The sequence below is a fragment of the Sus scrofa genome, chromosome 4 (genome assembly GCF_054392235.1).
Source record: "Sus scrofa isolate SSC_HxYL_T2T_F1_AM1 chromosome 4, Sscrofa_HxYL_maternal_Yorkshire_Landrace_v2.0, whole genome shotgun sequence".
Lineage (NCBI taxonomy): Eukaryota > Metazoa > Chordata > Mammalia > Artiodactyla > Suidae > Sus > Sus scrofa.
In genome coordinates, this window is record NC_139386.1 from 56,871,602 (window position 1) to 56,890,727 (window position 19,126).

The following is a 19,126-nucleotide window of genomic DNA, read 5'->3' on the forward strand; positions in this document are numbered from 1 at the left end:
AATAGTATTTTTGACATGAAGGGGAAGAAATATAACTGGTTTATTAATATCTTGAAATTAATTAGTTTTGTAGTTATAGATCTATGTTTATGAATCAAAACCATGGCACATTCAGTCAAAAACTAAGAAGCCAAAATCTGGCATTAAAATGCTTTGAGTATTACCAATTCCTTTCATGGCATCAAAACCAGGAAATTTATCTCATATTAAAATTTATTTAACTTTATAATGCCAGGCATCTTTTAGATACAAAGAAAGATGGTATCAAATAAATGCCATAATTTGAAAAAACACATGAACCCCAGTGTTCACTGCAGCACTACTTACAATAGTCAAGACAGGGGAAACAACATAAATGTCCATCAACAGAGGAATGGATAAAGAAGATGTGGTATAATAGGGACTAGCTGTATAGCACAGTGAACTCTGCCCAATATTCTGCAATAACCTATATGTGAAAAGAATCTGGAGTTCCCGTCGTGGCGCAGTGGTTAACGAATCCGACTAGGAACCATGAGGTTGCGGGTTCGGTCCCTGCCCTTGCTCAGTGGGTTAACGATCCAGCGTTGCCGTGAGATGTGGTGTAGGTTGCAGACGCGGCTCGGATCCCGCGTTGCTGTGGCTCTGGCGTAGGCCGGTGGCTAAAGCTCCGATTCGACCCCTAGCCTGGGAACCTCCATATGCTGCGGAAGCGGCCCAAGAAATAGCAAAAAGACAAAAAAAAAAAAAAAAAAAAAAAAGAATCTGAAAAAGAATGGATATGTGTAATATGTCTAACTTAATCACTTTTTTGTACAGTAGAAATTATCATAACTTTGTAAATCATACTTCAATAAAACTTTTAAAAATGGGAACAATGAAGATGTTAGACACACATACATATATATATTTATACACAAAGGAATATTACTTGGCCATAAAAAAGAATGAGGTAATGTCATTTGCAGCAACACAGATGGACTTAAAGATTATCATATTAAGTGAAGTAAGTCAAAGACAAATATCATATGTTATCACTTATATGTGGAATCTAATAAAAACTTACATAAAAGAACTTATTTATAAAACACAAACTCACAGATTTTGAAATCAAACTTAGGGTTACTAAAGGGAAACTCTGGGGAGGAGGGATACATTGAGAGGATGGAATAACACATATACATTACTACATATAAAATAGATAACTAACAAGGACCTACTATGGATCACAAGGAGGTCTACTCAATGTAATAACCTATATGGGAAAAAAGAATGATATATGTTTATGTATAACTGATACACTCTGCTATAAACCTGAAAGTAATACAACATTGTAAATCAACTGTACTCTGATACATTTTTTTAAGAAATGAGCAAAGATAATCAGAACTACTCCCCTGCTTAATACCATTTTCTAAAGGGGTTTATAAGCAATTAATCCCTTCCCCACACCCACACATAAATTCACACAGTTGTATCTTCCCTCACACAAGGACACACCTTGAAAGACCTATAAAGGCAACATGGTCATATGCTTCACTCCAAAACAAGCAAATCATGAGAGATAATAAAACAAGATCCAGTGTTCCTATTTCCCCATAAAATTCTTGGTGATTCACAACGTTCAACCAAAGATACTAAATCACTTTACACCTTGGAGACAATACAAATTGTTTAATATTCTATAAATTTGATGTGTTTCAATTAATGTGTCATTCTACAGTCAACAAAACCTGGTTTGACATTATTCACGGTATTATGGATCATAATGTGTGAACAGAATTACACAGAGAAATGAATCCCCTGATTAGATATAAAATAAGATACTATTTTAATACTGAAATTTAATTTTACCTCTTATGGAATCTGTCCCCGTCTTTCCCTTCTATTCTGAAAGCTCCATTCTCATACATTAGGTAATACCTCATGACACATAAAGTAATTAAAAAGTAAACTTTCAAGAAATATTTATTGGATCAATATTAATATTCCTTGCAGCTGACCATACATTGGGATCACTTTTTAGCAAAAATGAACTTCAATGAATTTAAGTTTAGATTCTTAATAAAATGTGAAAGCTAAAATTGAGACAATCTGAGGGTATTTTAAAATATATCTTTGCTAATCGCTGGGAAAGGGCAAGATGCCAAAAGGAATTTAAAAACATGACAGAGTCCTGAGATCTCCTGACCCCTGTGGATCTGCATTATCCTATGTCCTCACACACGTGGCATCTCTCCACATTTAACCTTGGCTAGTCATAGGCTGTAAGCAATAAACAAACTGGATTTCAAAAACTTAGTACCAAAAAATGTCAAATATTTAAAACATTTTATATCAACACACTGAAAGGATCATTTTTGATACACTGAGTTGCATAAAATACATTATGAAAATTAGTTTCTGATGCTTCTTTTGGTTTCTTCATGTCTTTTAACAAACATAAAATTGGAGTTCCCATCGTGGTTCAGAGGAAACGAATGAGGACGCAGGTTCAATCCCTGCCCTCGTTCAGTGGGTTAAGGATCCGGCATTGCCATGGGCTATGGTGTCAGCTGCAGACGGGGCTCACATCTGACGTGGCTGTGCTGTACCTCCCATTCGACCCTAGCCTGGGAACCTCCATATGCTGTGGGTGCAGCCCCAAAAAAGACAAAAAATAATCAATTAATTAATTAATTAAAAAACATAATATTATGTATGGCAGCCTGCTTTCATGGCTTAAATTAAATTTTTCCAGGACAGTGTTTATCTGGAGAGTCTTGCTGGTCTAGTTGGTCTCTTCCTCTGTCTCCCCTTCTCCCTCTTCTATCCTTTCTTTTCTCCTTCTTTGTTTTTCTTTTCTAGAATTGCAACAATGACAGGAGAGAGGTCTGGAATAGGGAAGGAAGATCTAGAGATTCCGAAATAAAAAACCACAAACATGATGGAATGGGTTCAGATACTAAATAAAACAAAATATTCTCATATTATTGGTTCATTAAGATACTGTTGTCTATCTGAAAAATCTAAAGCATAGATATTTCTGAATTCATTTTTTAGTTTTTAGAGTATTTCAGAGTTTCCAGAAGATATTTTTATTTGAAAATTTGAATAAGCTCAAGATATTCCAGAACAAAATTCAATTTCTCAAAAAAATGGACTCTATTTTAGGGCATAAAATGTGTATGAATACAAAGTCCCACAAATATTGATTTACTGCCAATCTCTTTTTCTTCTCAAAAATCTATCATTCCTGTCATTTCCCCATTTTCTTTCCTGATGGCCTTCTCTAAACGTTTTTCTTGTTCCTGTTCTCTTCCTTGGTCTTTTTACTTTTCCTGCTAGACATTTCCCCTGTATGTTCCCATTACATTCCTGACTTTGAATACAGTGTCAAGAGAGCACCATCCATTCACCCATCCCGAGGACCTAGTCAAGTCACTGGAGAATAGAGAAAGGCACTATGTCCCAAAATTTTCAAGTGCCTTAATGACCTAAATAACCATCACTTCTTTTCTTCCCCTTTCCTACTCCACCCCCCACCCCCCACGGCCCCCATGGCATATGGGAGTTCTCTGGCCAGGGATCTAATCCATGCCTGAGCTGCAACATACAGCACAGCTGCAGAAGTGCTGGATACTTACCCCACTGCACCGAGCCAGGGATCGAACAAACGCCTGCACAGAGACAAGCAGGATCATTAACCCACTGCGCCACACAGAAACTTCCCATCCCTAATTTTCCTAATTCTGAAAACTTTATGTATTGTCATTTTTCACAGGTACCATTTCCTTTCCCAAGTATATGGTCCAGTGCTTGGTTTTCTTTTTAAACTTTTTAAAATCTCCTAAAATACAGTAACTTAGATATGGTAGATTCTCAACAAATACTGGCTGAACGAATGAATGAGTGTTCAAGATTTCACCAATTATGCCCTGAGCAGAAATACTACAGAAGACACTGAGAAAATAAGAACTGAAATATACAGAGCACAGTTCTAACTGAAAGTACTGTGTATTTTTAAATCTTTTCTACATAGCAAGCTGTTGTGTGTCTATTTTGTTAGACAAATGCCACTGACCTATTGATGTAAATATCAAATATCAAAGTATCTCTTTTGCTTCATCTTTTTTTTTTTTTTTTTTTTTTTTGGCCAAATGGGTGGCACGTGATCGTTCCCGGGCCGGGGTCAAACCTCTGACACAGTTTTAGCCTGCACCACAGCTGTGGCAAGGCCATATCCTTAACCCACTGAGCCACACAGGAACTTCCATCTTCTAAACAAAGCACAGTGGTGTAGTTCAATTTTGGGGCCAAAAAGTCTTGAGTTCAGGTCTTTACTCAGCCATTGGACAACACTGAGACATTTGACAAGTTACTCATCTGGTCCCCAACTTCCTGATAATGTTACTCTCTGGGATAGTAACAACAGCACTCCTCCTGAGTGCTACAAAGATGAGGCATAATATGACTAAGAATTTAGCTATCAGTCTGGTCTAGGAGTGATTTATAAATGGAATGAGACAGTAGCAGCTGCAGCAACAGAACTGGCAGTAACAAGAGCTACTGTCTATCTACCTGCTAACTGGACTTCAGATTTAAAGAGAAAAGTTTGAACTCTTGACTCAAAAATACAATAACAATAGCCAGGACATGGAAACAATCCAAATGTCCATCGACAGATGATTGGATTCGGAAGATGTGGTATATATACACAATGGAATACTACTCAGCCATAAAAAAGGATGACATAATGCCATTTGCAGCAACATGGATGGAACTAGAGAATCTCATCCTGAGTGAAATGAGCCAGAAAGACAAAGACAAATACCATATGATATCACTTATAACTGGAATCTAATATCCAGCACAAATGAACATCTCCTCAGAAAAGAAAATCATGGACTTGGAGAAGAGACTTGTGGTTGCCTGATGGGAGGGGGAGGGAGTGGGAGGGATCGGGAGCTTGGGCTTATCAGACACAACCTAGAATAGATTTATAAGGAGATCCTGCTGAATAGCATTGAGAACTATGTCTAGATACTCATGTCGCAACAGAAGAAAGGGTGGGGGAAAAAACTGTAACTGCAATGTAGACATCTAAGGATGACCTGACCCCCTTGCTGTACAGTGGGAAAATAATAAAAAAAAAAAAAATACAATAACAGACACACTATAATGTTCTTTTAACTATGAGTAATTTACTATAGAAAATACTGGATTGTAGTAGTCTACATTTGTTTCCCTGCTTTTGCTCAGTGACATCCTTATAAAACTCAACTTTGGGTTGCAGTATTCAACTGCAGAATTTATTTCTATATTAACTAAAACTTCTACTCAAACACAAACAAGATAAATATACATACTATTTACCTACAACTCTTCTTATAAGAAGGGCTTAAAATCCCAGAAGTCACAAAAGGAAAAAAAAAAAAATCCTTTATGGCATCCAGTTATTTATAAAGCTCCAGGAATGACAATGACACGTTTACCACGTTTCAAAGTTTTCCTCTCCAACTTTTTCCCTGTCATCCCCTTATGAATTTTTAAAAAGGTGTTAAAAATCACCCCTTTGACACTCATCTTCTCCTCATGACACTTCTCAATTTCCCAACTATCAGTAGTATCTGCCTCAGCTACACACCTCCCAAAACTCTAAAATTTGTTCATAATTTGACTCTGCTTCACTTTCAAAATCTAGAAATACAATACTCTCCTCCAATCAAAACCAACCCTCCTATACTGGGAAATAATCTGGAAAAAAAAGAAAAACAAACCATCCATCCTTGCACCTCTCTCATCCTATTAAAAATAGTGAACCTACTATTGGTTTTCATCTTGACCTTCAGGCTCTCAAATCTTCTCTGTTCTTAGTCTATTCATCTCCTGTAGCTGCTCTTGCCTCCTTCCCGACCCCAGATTTATGGTCAGTCTGCTATAATATATGTACTGCATCTAAAAAGCCCAGCTCTTTGTTTTACATTACGCATGTCTTGCCCATCAACAAGTAACTTGAGTTGTTTGTTCAACCCATTCAGATTACTTAAGTGTTGCTAGAGAAAGTGAAGCTTGTGTCAACTAAAGCAACAACAAATTGGTTTTAATTTTGCCAAGTTCGTCCTTACGGCTATTGAGTCTTTTTATAGACCTCTGCTATATTCCCTAAACTCCTATCCCCACACCAGTTAATCTCAACCTATGACCTTGAGTTATAGCTGAAAAAACTACAGTAATCAGTAGATGGCAAACTCCCTGTAGGCAGGGTCTTTAACCAGTCTTATTCATGACTGAGTCCCCATCCTCTGGTGCAGGGCTGAACAAATGATCAATTTGATTAATTCGTGAACTTATTCAATTCCCTTCCTCTGCTAAGATGTGACCAGCCTCTTCTCATGCTACTATTGATCATACCGACCATCTTGGAACATTCTAAAACTTGCTCTGGAATATCACCTTCCTCCCCATATCACTATCTCTTCTTGCTAAGGGAATTCCATCCTGACAAAATTAAACATACATTCATATTTTCTTTACTGTGGCTTAAAAATATATCCTTCCCTGAGTAATATTACTCCTTTGAATAGTATTTTATTCCTACAACTAACATTTGAACTGCATTTATTTTTTGTCTTCATATTTTCAAAGATGCCATATGACCCTAAACATTAAAAACTAGATTTCCGCTTCTATTTAACCTTAATATACACATTTTCCCCCCTTAATAACAACTAACAGATATTTCAACACTTTTACTGAAAAAATTCAAATATAATTTTTTTTTTTCTTTTTTGGCCTTCTGGCACATGGAGTTCCCAGGCCAGGGATCAGATACAAGCTGAAGCTGCAACCCATGCCATATGAGGCAATGCCAGATCCTCAACCTACTGTGCTGATTGGGAGATTGAACCTGTAGGCCAGAACTCCAGAGATCTCCACGATCCCATTGTGCCATAGCAGGGAACTCACAAACAGATAATTTGGAAGAATAATACAATAAAATCTGAACAATCACTCCTTGGATTCAAAAATTATTAACAAATTAACAATGTATACATGTATGTGTAACTGGGTCTACCTTGCTTACAGTAGAAAACTGACAGAACACTGTAAACCATAAACCAATGTAAAAATAAAAATCATTATAAAATTTTGTTAAAAAATTATTAACAAACAATTTGCTTTGTGTGAGCACACACACACATACACTCACACATATTATTTTACCATGACTCATAAGAAATAACATTGCAGGCCTCATGGCATTTATCCCTAAATAATTCAGCAGGCATCTCCAAATATTATTTATTAGCTAGCCCATATGCAAATTTCCCCAATCCTATCAAAATTTGATCCTTTATAGCCTTTAAAAAGAAAAAAAAATAAAATAAGATCAAATAAAGCTCCAAACACTGTATTTGGTTGTCTTTAGTCTTTTTTAATCTAGAAAAGTCTCCCCTCAGTGGCAATAACTTTTGAAGAGGCCACATGTCTGGTATCTTCCATGAAGAATCGTAAACCCTGTGAATACATATCATTACCTCCTCGTGGTTCAGTTTAACAGGTTCCACTTTCTCTGTATTTTTCTGTAAATTAGAAGTTAAGCCTAAACGGATTTTAGGTTCAGCTTAAATATTCTGCAACAATATTTCACAAGTGGTTGGTGCTGGAGACTCCACACTGCATCAAGAGGCTCATGGCATCAGGTTGCCTGTTACTGATTCCAGGTTTGATCACTCAACTATTTAAGAAGGCAAACACCAAACGCAATTAAGAAGTAATCCTTGAGCACCAGAGGAACAGATTACTCCCCAAGATGTTTGTAACTAATGGTGTTACTAGCATCTTTGGATGATCTTCACCTGAAACGTGTATTTCAAAGGAAGTTACAATGATTTTCTCATTCTAGCATTTCCTACATTTACTAACTTATAAGTTTTGTAAAGAAGAGCTGTCCTTCATCAACTACACCAGAGTTCCTCCTAAAAGGCAGGCTAACCATTTCTTTCAATTTAAGTATTGCCAGAACCATTTTCTTTCATTAATATTTTTTATTCAGAGTATTACTATGGACTTATAAAAATTACTTTATTCAATGTTTGACCATCTGTTACAGTCAATCTTGCTGGAGTAGGGCAGTGAAAGAAGGTGACCACTGGTTGAAATTCAAGCTAAACCCAGACAATCAGAGGATTCCTACCTGGAATATATATTCAGCCACTTCCAAGACTCAGCCTTGAGAGAACCATGCCTTATTGAGAGCATCTGGATTGGATATGTGACTGAATCCCATTAAGGCCTCTATACAGGGATCCTCCTCCTCGCTGTTACTAAAGACCTACAGTACTACCTGCTTTCACTAATTGAAAGAAATCCAAAGAGGATTTCCGTTTTATGAATAAAAGCAAGAAGTGAAAACAGCATTCATTATTTTGCATCAAGCCTTTCAGAGGCAGCACTCACTAGAGCATCAGGAGTGGCACTACCAAGCTCCTTCCTGGAACCTACACTCAGCATCTCAGCACAAAGCCTCCATACCTTTAACTGTGTCTGTGAGCATCTGTGATTTATCTTGAATTATTTTGTGCGTCTGTTAACAAGATATGTCCTAGGTCATTGCTTCTTCACTTTACGTCATTTTGTCTTATGAAAGGTTTCACAGGAACACTCCATTTTCAGACAGCAGGGGAAACCTGAATAAACTTTATATGATTTCAGTGGGTGATTACAGAAACCTGCTGGTCTTACAGCTGCCTAAGACAAGACTTGTATATAAGTTGCCTTGATTATTAAAATTGACAAGTACCAAGCTGAAGTAGTCTGCTTCTTTTTCTGTTCTCTCCTGGCCCTGCCTGTATAGAGACCAGTTTGAAATTTCACCTGAGGGTGCAAAACAACAACCATGGATGTTCAAATTTATCTGAATTTGGCACCTGGGAGGCCCTTGAAGCTAGCTCCCATTTAGTTACAGTTTACAAATAAAGTTTATACAACCTTATTTGTCTGGGGGCAATTTTTCACTTCCTGGCACAATGAGAGATCACAGGCTCATCTTATATTTTTTCCTGCCCAGACTTAGAATCAGCAAATTCTCCAGAGAGTTTGGTCCCCTTGAGTGGAATATGGTATTTAGAAACCATGACTTAAGCAATAAATGTGCTCATTGCTGCTAGAAAGACACTGCATGGAAGCCTTTTAAAGAGAGAGCTGATAAATACATTTTTAAAAGATATACAGTATATGTTAATACCTGATGGCTTAGCTCACTCTTTGTCCTTCCTTTTCTAATTTTTCCTAGATATTCTTTTTTATCCTCTAGAGGTAACTTAAAATCAATTTACCTTATTTCAGAAAAACATCTTACTGGTCTTGCTATTTAGATTATGTTACAGGTACACAAGCATGCATGAGCACGTGCACATGCACACACGCACAGGGATGTGGTACATACAGTCTTGGAAACTGACTTCTTTATGATGTGATCATACCATGTCCAGAATCATGGAGTACGTCTTCAGTTTCAAGTCTAATATGTCTCATTCATTTAGTTTCCTCTTAAGATTAATGGATTTTAATCACAAATTCAAGGACTTTTTTCTCAGGAGTCTCCTTCCTTCAAGTCTATGAAGTATTAGACTTGTTGAGCAACACTCTTCTCTCAGGCATACACTTTCCCAGGCTCCGCTGACTATCTTCCTTTTTCTGTCTGCCTTTAACTAGATCCTTTTATATCCAATCAGAAAAATGCAGGTGTTTTTCAAAGGTTTGCCTCTTAATTTTTTTTTTTTTTCTGTCTCTTTGTCTTTTTTAGAGCCGCACCCATGGCATATGGAAGTTCCCAGGCTAGGGGTCTAATCGGAGCTGTAGCCGCCGGCCTACACCAGAGCCACAGCAATGCCAGATATCAGCCGTGTCTGCAACCTACACCACAGCTCATGGCAAAGCTGGATCCTTAACCCACTGAGCGAAGCCAGGGATCAAACTCGAAACCTCATGGTTCCCAGTCAGATTCTTTTCTGCTGCACCATGACAGGAACTCCTGCCTCCTAAGTTTTTAACATAAATAATTTTGTTACATCTTTTTAAGCCCTTCAGTGTGCTTTCCAGCTCTACACCTGAATTTCAATTGCACATTGGTCATTTCATCCAGGTTAATGTTGGGACTTCAAATTAGTGGTATGTCCAAAACTGAACCACTCTCCCTCACCCAACCAAACCAGGCCCTCTTCTGGATATTTTTATGTCCTCTTGTTTTGTTTCATAGCCTTGATTTTCAAAATTCCAAAAGAGCTCTTAATAGTCTCTCCACCTTGGCCTCCAAATCAAATTATTTTATGGACTCATAGATTTATCATCATCGTTGAAATCCATTTCATCATGTTTATTCACACTGCCTCTACTATATTTTATCAGTCTTTATTGAAAAATATTCATTTTTTCAAGTTCTAAGGAAACTAATAATGGAATACCTTTTTCCACACATCTGAAGATGCAATTAAAAACAGCATCCTAATATAACATATTGTAGTTCTATGTGTTTTCTGTCATTAACAGATAAAAATGAGCCGGAAAAATGTCACATCTCAATATACGTAACAGTGAAATTCTGAGGAAGGGATAATGCTGATAGTGAGATGCTGGTAGACAGAAGAGACACCTATATTTATAGATTTGCTGTGTTATGAAGGAATTAGGTATTCAGCTTTCTTTGTGCAACTGGATTATTTTCCACATCACACTTTTGCAAAGGCTTCAAGAGTAGACATCACATTTTGTAAGAAGTAAATATTTGTTGAGTGCTTTTCCCACAGCCTCTGCAAACCCACTGTGGACAAAGAACCATCTGTTTTGCCCTGACCACAAAGCACTGGTGGCCCCTCACAAATTTCCATGTATTGGGTCTCTTCAGAGAAGCCTATGGTCCAGGAGAGATGTGTGATAATATGGTTACTTGCAGGCCCTTTTAGCACCAGTAAGTAGGTAAATGATACCATTTTCTGTTCTGGCCATAGCACTCAATAGTAAAAAAAACTTGCCAAAATACAGTCATTTTAAATAACATACCAAGAATAAATACACAGTGGTTGTTTTATACTAGGTAAAAGAAAACAAATAAAATTTCAGCTCCATGAATGGAAAGAGGGACATGAAGTGTCAATTCAGATATGCCTATCATTTGTCCCTTTACTACCTGCGGAGCCTTGACAAATTACAGATCTCTCCAAGTCTCAGATTCCCCTAAAATATAAAATCATAATGATATCAACTACTTATGGAGGGGAAGGACAAATGAAAGTGCATTCATCTGACACATCAATAAATGTTAAGTCCTACTTTCCTTTCCTTTTCCTAATGATTTAATGGGACAAAAATAGACTTTCCCTACTCCTGCTTGTGAACAGTTTCCAAACTAACTCAAAAATATGTTGCTCTGTTACAATTTAGCATATGGCTACCAAAATGTGTATAAATATTTTCTCTAAACACATGGATTATGTATGAATGTAATTAATTTCCACTGTTAAAGTTTAGACAAAATGTCCAACTATATTATCTAAGCAAAAAATATATATATACTCTTTATCGATGAGTCAACTGTAATTTCATGAAACATATTAATACACAAAAAAATCTCTAGTTTTTCTTTAGTACGAAGGTGCACAGCGATGCATTCCATTGCATCTTTCAGAAAAGCAGGATAGGGTTCCCGTGATCTCCACTATAATTCTCCTCTCCATTTAGATTTAATGGAGAGGCTCAAGAAATAAATCTCACAGTCCTGACCCCAGCTGAGGAGTCTCCAAGGACAGTCCAGAAGACATTTATCCTAAACACTAACTGAAGTTCTCCCACTGCCCTCTCTGTGGCTAAGAATGGATAGAAAAAGGAAATCGATACCTCTCTGTTTTCTAGAACGCAGTCTCAAAATAACTGCATTAATACATAAATTAAAAAACCTTTAAATTTATGGGAGAATTTAAAAATTTAAAATCAACTTTGCACAATGTAAGTTTGCTATTAAACATAAGTCTAACATGCAACAAAAAAAATTCCCCAATATTTTCTTGAAAATCTAAAATGCTACCTGAATAAGCAAAATTACTAAAAGTTGGCAATAGCTGGGTTAGATATATGTATTCCACACGTCAAAATGTAATAGTAAAAAAAAAGAAAAGTGATGGCAAATATTTATATAACACTTGCTAAATGTGTAACTAGTTTTTGGTAACTTTAGAAATGAGACTATTACTTAAATTTTACTTAATAATCAGTGTTTTCAAAACCAGGGTATAGCAAAACTAACTGTCCTCACCGTCACTAATGTGAAAGTTTGTTGCCACTGTGAATTACTGAAATTTATTAAATTAAAAAGTCATACTGAATTATGAATATGGGATTATAAATGCATTTTTGCATGTCACTAGAAGTAGAAAATCATAATAATAACAATGAAATAATTAGAAATTAATAACAACTTCAGACCAGTGAGGAATTTTTTTAATTTAGGTTTTAATTTCTTTCCAGAGCTACATAAACAACTTGAAGAAGAAATTTCATCATTACCTCAGGTTTTTATACACAAAACGGAATTTTCTTAATGGCTATGTGATAAAAGAAGTGAAGAAAATAGCTGTATTTTTTAAAGTCACAGCTAATTACTTAAAAATAAAATTTTCAAAAGTCAGAGAGAATAAATCAATTTTAATGAAAATATTTTCAAAACCCATTTAATTATGCAAACAATTCTAAACATCCACTTCACTTCTGTTCTACTTCCAATGTAGTTTTATTTGACTTGATATATTGCCTAATTGACTACTTACAATATCAGTAAACAGTAACCAAAGCATGACCACACTCTTACTCAAATCAAATGCTTTCAAGAATGCAACAGACATAGGAGCTTTTCCACATACTTCTTACTAGCTGCTTTAAAAAAAGAAAAACTATTTTATTTAAGAAACAATTGTCCAAATAGCACAAGTATCTTCTAACTAGGAAAATATAATTTTTGGTATATCAAATGTATGTGCATTAATTTTCTATTCCATTATTTTCAAATCCTAATGGCATCATTGGGTTGCATAAATGTGGTAGCTCCTTTAACCATTACCATTTCATAAAAATTAAAGAAAATAAACTATTGGGTTTTTTTGAAAGGATAATATATCATTTGTAGTTAAGAATATAAAAAGTGCCTTTATAGGTACGTGTTTGAAACTTCTCCCCTTTATGTATAACCCATCACAGAATGGCTGCTTGATGCAGACTAAGAAAAAAAATCAGTGTGCTACTTGCTTGCTAATAATCATGTGTGGATAAATATATGAAATAATCAAATGTTTATTTTTCATGATTAAAATTTCTTCATTTAAAAATTCTTGAACAGACCACACACTCAAGACAGAACTCCAGCTAAGATTTTCTTTCTCTACCATGTTCAAGACTGGGACAGAAAATGTACAATTAATCAGTAATCCAGGATTTTTCAAAATGTCCAAATTTTGGCATCCCATTGAAAAGCTGCAGTAAATTTAATAGGCTGTTTTAAATTTGAGACTACTTCCTCATTACATTCAGATTATAAAATCAACTAACAGTCTAGGAACCAATTTAATTTACATGTCTTCTTTCCTTCAGCTTCTACCTTCACTCCAAACCCTCTTTCCCAGCAGATTTTATTTCCTCTCAGTAAGCAATTAAAAGTAATCTGCATGATTAAGTTTATCAAAATCAGAGTAGGTGGCTTGTAGAATTTAACAATACTATTTTCCCATGATAAACCAGTAGGCGGTGCTAACTCTAGGATACTACTTTCAAAGATTTTAAACCAAAACACTCACAGAATAGGTGACCAATTTAAAGAGCTGTAGAATTCTCAATATAATTTGAGCAGGAGAAAATTTCAAAGTTCCATTGCAGCAGATAGAAATTTAACAGAAGTATGTAATATAATGATCAACATTAAATGGAAACCTAACATAATTAAAGGTTTTCAGCATGATCTTTGTTTACAAAATTTAATGTGCAGCTACATATCTGCTCCCACTTGAAATCCTGTGGACATCTTCTTCCACCCCACTATGGTTTCAAGCCCACTTGGAAATATACAGTACCATCTGTGCTCTTACCAACCAGTCTTAACACACAGCTACGCCCATTTTAGGGCCGCAAGAGAGCCTGTTAATGAAAATTCTGGTTTCTTTCTCACTCACTGTGTTTCTCTCTTTTAAAAGAACTAAAGGACTTACAGTGCATACATCCTTCAAAGAAATATTAGACGTGTATTGTCTTGCGTTTTTAAATAAATGAGCATTTCTATTTATATACATTATTTTCTAACAGTGATTTTTAAAAACTCACAGAATGTTGCAAGTGGCTTCTTAAATGTTTTTGCTAGCTGTTTAAACCATACGAAAGACTACATTTTACTAGAGTGCTTACCACCACCACAACAAAAAAAACAAAATTTAAAGCTTAGTTACATAATATATGCATCAAATCTTAGAACCATGCCCTTCAGGATATCAAGTCTGGTGATCCACACACAGGACAGAAACTATCTTCCTGACATAAATGCAACAGGACTTTCTTAACAGATAAAAGCTACCCTGAGCAGGAAAGTAAATCACACTGCTACTTCCAAAGACCTCTGAAATGAGAGAGAATACTGTGAATTAAAAAATATATATAGCCTTCTAGATATTGCAATAAATTTTAATCTTCTACAGATTAATTATCACTTGCACTCCCTCTCTCCCCACAAAGAGTAAAGAAACACAGACATAAAACTTCACAAACTGAGCTTACAGACAAATATTTGCTTGAAAAAGACACTGTATATTATTAAAATGTTTGTCATGGGCCCTTCTCTATGTTGAATTTAGTGTTTTATGTCTATACATAACCTAGAAGAAAACTTAATCTGAGAAGTAAAAGTTATTTCACCTGCCTTATTTAACAGAATTCAAATTACACAAAGCTTCAGAATCAAATCATTTAAATAACTGCCTCCAGACTTAAGATTTAAAGTACAACACAAAATTTATTTGGACAGCAAGTTTGCCAGCAGATTTTCACTGCGTTAAGTACATAAATGGCTTTTTACTACCAAAAAGTAGTACCAGATTATTTTATTTACCTTCAAAAAGTAGTACCAGATTATACTGGAAATGTAACAGGACAATCATAAAATGTCTTAAACTCCATAGAAAGCATTCAACATTGAGTACTATGTTATGCTACCAACACACTGAAATCTATCACCACCGTCACCAACTCCTACCCCTGTCCTGTGCCACGTCTCAGGGGAAAAGCTTTGTAACCACCATCAGGTGGTTAAAAAGAGGGAAAACACATCGTGCTTTTAATGCTCAACCTTACGGATGTAGTCTCACCAATGCAAACTGTTTTGTCCTCAACATTAAATCCAACTGACCATCACAGAAAGTAGATATCTTCCCCCACCCTGGAAGACGCCAGGCACTTAAAACCAAAGCAACACAAAAGGGAAAGAAAAGATCCAAAGACAGCACCATTAAAAAGGCGAAACCCTTCCGAACAAGAAAAACAGGCTGGCAAAGACCTACTGCGTTGTTTACTCAAGGCAAAGAAGAGGAGCGGGAGTTGAGCGTGCGGGGGTTGGTGCCATCCTCAGGGATCTGGAAAGGTCTCAAGCACCCCGGGTCCCCTGGCTAGGACCCAGCCCCTTCGGAAGAACTGCCCCTGCCGCTTCTCCCACAGTCTCCCCGGCGCTCCGATGGGCCGCCCCAGCCGGCTCGCGCAGCGTCCTTGGCCCTCACCCCTTCTGCTCTTCAAGTGGCCCTCGGAGAACTTACAGGGCCCGCCGGCTCCTGTGTCCCCGGCCGGCGCCGCCCGGGGCGCAGACGCCGCCCGCTGCGGAGATGACCAGGGCGCAGCCGAGGGAGGGACAGTATTTTGCGCACATACAAAAACCAGCCCCAGGCCGGGGACGGACTTTGGTTTCCCCTAGCTCCCCTCACGGTTTTCCCCACCGCGGGCTCGGACCCTGCCCGAGCCGCGCGCGCGCACACACGCGCATAAACACACAAAAACACACACACGCGCACACACACACAGATTTCTTTGCCAAGACCAGTGTTGCCATTGCAAACCCGGGAAACGCCTCCAAGGGGACCAAGTACCTGCTCTCTGCGAGCTGCTCAGCTGTTCACTTCATCCTCCGTTGACAAGGAAACCAAACCGCACTTCATTTTTTTTTTTTTCCAGAAAAACCTTCCACTGCCATCATTTGAAAATTGATTTACGGGGAGGGGAGGGGGAGGAAGAAGGGATAATATAGATATCAGGATATCTATCATAAAATTATCTCGGTCTTTTAAAAAAAGTCAGATGTGCAAAAGTCACAGTTAATTTAAAGGAGGAAAAAAGTATTTGCTTAAAAATCATCCCAGGCACCAGCTGCAAGAAAAGTTTCATGTTATCAATGGGTAGCAAAAACAGGAGGTAAAAAAAACCAATTTGTTCTCACCGGCTTCCAAAAAGGGCACAAAAAATAGAAAATTAATGTATTTGCTCAGTGGTTTGTACCAGGTACCAGTATTGCAAAACCACAAACTTGTAAACACTGCCGTAAAATCCCACCTATACAAAAAAATCTTATCAGAAAAAGAGTATGCCAAAAAAAGAGTTAGAAACATGCTTTTTATTTTTTACAAAGGAAAAAAAAATAGGCACCATACTTCACATCGCTTTTTCCTTAAAACCAGTTGCATATTTTGCTGGACTTGGGAGTCGCTCCCAGCGGGCACGGTCGCCGCGACTCCCAGACACAGCGCCTTGTCTACAGAACCATCGCATGCTATAAAAACTTGGATTCAGGAAAAGGCTCAAAACCATGCTCCTCCAGCTTTCCCAAATATAAACAATAATCAAAGAAGTGGAAAAAAAAAGAAGAAAAAAAACAAAAAAACAAAAACAAAAAAAGGACAAAAAAAAAGAAGAAGAAGAGGACAAGAATGCCACTGAGAAGGTACTCACCGAGCGGGAGTAAAATGTTGGAATAAAAATGAGATTTAGGATAAAATACAGTATGGCGGTGGAAGAAGGAATGAAGCGCGTTTTTTTCTCTCAGTCTCTGCCTCAGGCACTGACACGTGACTCGGAGCAAAGCTGACTTGCCGGCAGCGGGGAAGGACCGAGGCTGCGAGGGGGGAAGCCCCACGGAGCCCAACTCAGGCTGGCAAGGCGACGGCGGCGGCAACGGGGAGCTCAAGCGCCTGTGAGCGGCAGCACCAGAGGCGGCAAGCAGCGGCAGCTCCGGGCGAGGCTGCCTCTACTGAGAGCCTAGACGAGCAGGTGCCCCTCACGCTGAGGCTGAGCACACGCACACGCACACGCAAGACAGGCAGGGCGCCGGCGAGAGGGGGAGCCGAGCAGGGCTGGGCCGGAGGCGCGCAGCTGCCGCTGGTACTGCTGCTGTTGCTGATGCTGCTGCTGCTTCTACAGCGGCCGCCGCCTCCGATGCGGAGCGCGTGTTCTGGGGCAGCTGGGGGGATGCTGATCAAACGCCTGGGAGGAGGTGAACAACTTGCTGCTCACCTCAAACTTGTTGTTGTTGGCCACTTCCTTATGCATTCATCTATTTTTCATCTCGGGGTAGTTACCTGGGGAGAGATCCCATCCCTTTCTTTCCTGAAGTTTCACTGTTAAAGCCCGGTTGAACTCATTCATTTTTCCTCCAAATTTCCCATTTCTCATCCCTCTTAAACTGCCTTGGCCTCTGCCGTTCCCTCCCCCAACACCTGCGCTTCCCCCTCTCGGTTCTCAGGGAACCTGGCTCAGCGCGCTACGGGGGGCGTTGTCACCGGCGAAGCCACTGTCAATCTTTACTGCCAACAGAATTCACAGCATTTCTTGCTGTCATCAGACAGGAATGCTTGCAGTTTGAAAGGCGAAACATCTCTCATTTATGCAACCCCGTCCCGGGTTTCTTTCTTCGGGTTGCAGAGCGATGGGTGGGGGCGTGGGGGTCGTTAATTTATTCATTGGTGGACCAGGCATTGTTTGTTTTGTCCGCGTGTGCGCGCGTGCTTCCAAGCTCCTCTGGAAGACTCCGCGGGTCCCTGCTCCCTTGCAGAGGCTCCTGACTGACTCTTGCCCAAGTTATGGGCTGGGGCTGGAAGTCAAAAGAGAGGTGCAAGGGAAGCAAGTCAGTCCATTGTGTAAGTGCTCCCTGGGAGGGAGTGAGCACCTAGCGGTCGAGAGGGGGAGACGTGCACCGGGAGTGAGGCGGCGGCGCAGCCCGCGGGAGCCCAGGTGGCTTAGCTGTGGATTCTGAAGGTGAGGGTGAGAGGAATTTCTCCACCTGGCATCTGGTTTGGGATGCCTATCGCCTGAACAAAGATTCCATAAGCCAATCACTGGATGCAGTGGGATTCTTCTTTTGCTGCCTGTTCAAGTATCAGTTTTCTGGGCGCTGGAAAATATCTATTCTTCATTTTTGTGCAATACTAGTATCAGGACCATTTCCCTCTGCTGCTTTGAATCTGGGTTGTGTGGAATTAATTGGCATCTCTGTGTTTGAGAATGAGCAATTAACACAGTTCTGCAGTTCACAGATTGCTGCCCCTGATCGTTATCTCAGTGTTTCCAATGTTGACATTTACGATAAAACGCCTCCGTCGGAGATGATCTCACCTGGACATTTCTGAAAATTAAGTACACATCCATTACAGAGAGCTTCAACAGCAAAGATGTTTCTCAAGCATTCTGGTCAGAATTCATTGACCAAATAAAGTATTAATCCACAATTTAAATAAAAGATTTAAAATAACCATTAAAAGATTAAATATTTATTTTGGTGAGTTGCCAACTCTACACCCACTTATTACACGTACTTTAAAGTGAGGGTTGCTAATTAGAAATACTGAAAGGGATGAATGCATCAAAGGGGATTTGGTAATTTTAGAAGGCTTGTTGAGCTCTATTCCAAAATGACAGGATTTTAAACTGGATAATGTAAATCATATGTTGTGCTTTCACTTGTAAAATACATTGGGTGTCTTTAAAAAAAAAAATTAGATCTCTCCAAATATGGTCTTTTTCTTCTCTGAGTCATGAATTTTTTTTTTCCATTAAAAGATGTTTGCTAATTTTTCCAAAATTTTTTTCCCAAGTTAAAAAA

General features: G+C 38.4%; 1 protein-coding gene across 29 annotated transcripts in view; it reads right to left on the minus strand.

Moving 5' to 3' along the window:
- The window catches only part of RALYL (RALY RNA binding protein like), a 765,932-nt gene extending 748,184 nt beyond the window's left edge, over positions 1-17,748 (minus strand). For 9 of the 29 annotated variants that reach the window (XM_085021186.1, XM_085021184.1, XM_085021171.1 and 6 more), the window contains exon 1: positions 16,125-17,332. The gene's annotated coding sequence lies outside the window, so the exon portion shown is untranslated. Of the gene's footprint in view, positions 1-15,548; positions 16,038-16,124; positions 17,333-17,541 lie in introns of those variants that run through there. The other 20 variants (XM_085021187.1, XM_021090630.2, XM_085021189.1 and 17 more) reach the window with 7 other exon arrangements.
- Between the last annotated feature and the right edge of the window lie 1,378 nt (positions 17,749-19,126).